This window comes from Branchiostoma belcheri, unplaced genomic scaffold, assembly GCF_001625305.1.
Source record: "Branchiostoma belcheri isolate BF01 breed outbred unplaced genomic scaffold, Haploidv18h27 scaffold32, whole genome shotgun sequence".
NCBI classification, from domain to species: domain Eukaryota; kingdom Metazoa; phylum Chordata; class Leptocardii; order Amphioxiformes; family Branchiostomatidae; genus Branchiostoma; species Branchiostoma belcheri.
The window spans coordinates 1,607,464-1,609,120 of record NW_017803932.1 but is presented as its reverse complement, the minus strand read 5'-3'; the positions used below and the strand labels follow the sequence as shown (position 1 = coordinate 1,609,120).

Genomic DNA, 1,657 nt, shown 5'->3' with positions numbered 1-1,657 from the left:
ATCTATGTCACTTGTCACTATACACTAAGTACACTATATAACGTTACTGCAAGAATAGGGCAGAGAGGGCTTTGCTTTACTTCTATCTTTATTTCTGTTTGATGAACTAAATTTATTAGTGTTTGTTTTTCCATATCTACAACTGCTTACAGACAGAGGTTTAGTTACTACCCAACCAAATATAGAACTCATTCAATTTACAACAATTTGAAGTCCAGGAACAAGATGAAGAGGTGTTCATTAGTCATACAAATGAGCGTAGTATTGCTGTCCAATCTTCATGTAAGCCTCTTTTTCTGATGACGTCATCTGTGCGATGAGGTCGGGCCTCTCGCTAACCTGGTGATATGGGTACTCTTCTCCTCCCACCGTTACCATGGGAATGTCCTCCTCTTCATCATCATCATCCTGCATCTCTTCCACCTCCTGTGGGTTAGTACCAGACATGCCAGGCTGTGCCATCATTCCAAAGAAGTTGTTGGAGTCCTCGGTGTCGGACTTACTACTGTCACTGTCACTCTCGGCAACTCCCGCCGACGGGATGGCAGCGGAGACGGCCGAGCTGGCCCCCTTCTTCTCATGTGCCAGGAGGACTCGCATGATGTCGTTGTTGTCCTGTTGTGCACTGGGCCGGGACTCCATGATACCTGGTTCCTTCATGCTGTCTGATGACACAGACAATTCTTCCTCGTGTATGGTGCTGTCCCTCAGCCAGACTGGTCGCTCCTTCACTTCAGTGGGAGGTAAGGCTGCAGACGCAGTGTCCTTGTTCTCCATGTTAATGGTGACCTCTTGGTTCAGGTCCAATCCCAACCTCTGTGTGCCGTCAGCCCAGCCGCGGCTGCCTCCGGAATCGCCCGGCCTGCCTCCGCTCGAGACCACCCGATTGGGTATGAGACCGAGGACGAGGTCGGGATCCAAGACCTCCTGTGGCAGGCTCATGTCCTCCAGCTCCCGCAACAGCTGATAGATGGGTTCGATCTGTTGGTTAAAGCGCACCAACAGCGTACGCGAGTCCTTCTCCTGGTCTCTGCTCTGGTCTTCCTGTACCTCGGTGGTGCAGTATGTACAGTTGAATGTCCCAGTCAGCGGATCAAACAGCTGGTCCGTTTCTAAGTCTGTAAACGTCTTCTGACACATCGGACAAAGGAACGATGCTCGGTTCGTCGAGTCCCTCTCGTCCATTTCAATCTTCCTCCTCATGTGATCCAACTTGTACTTCACCACGTTGACCACCATCTTGTAGTTGACGGAGTAGTAATTGTGGCGAGTGGTATGCCCGTCCGAGTGGGTCTCCATTCGCATACGGGATTTGAGAAACTGGTCATTCTTAAGTTGGGTGATGATCATCCGCAGATGTTTCCGTTCAAACTTCAGTTTCTCTAGTAGGTCCTCTTCCTTGATATACCTGCCATTAACAAAAGGGATGGTTAGGTAAATAGTGAATGTCTCGTACCAAGGACATTATACACAGTGTATAATGTCCTACTGTGTATAATGTCCTTGCTCGTACATAATTTGTAGCTACAAGAACATAACGTTACTACATTCATGTGCAAAATACTAAAGGCAGGGGTCGAAATAGATTTTGGGGCCAACTTGCACTGGTGCAAATGAAAAGAAAAATACTTGCACCGGAAGAAAAATAGTTGCACCC

At 48.2% G+C, this 1,657-nt stretch overlaps 1 protein-coding gene and 1 pseudogene across 1 annotated transcript in view; both read right to left on the bottom strand.

Annotated features, from left to right (window-relative positions):
• The window catches only part of LOC109474834 (leucine-rich repeat-containing protein 74A-like), an 11,104-nt gene that overhangs the window by 8,876 nt on the left and 571 nt on the right, over positions 1-1,657 (bottom strand). The gene's annotated exons all lie outside the window — the stretch shown is intronic.
• Positions 71-1,657, bottom strand: part of LOC109474794 — a 2,468-nt pseudogene continuing 881 nt past the window's right edge.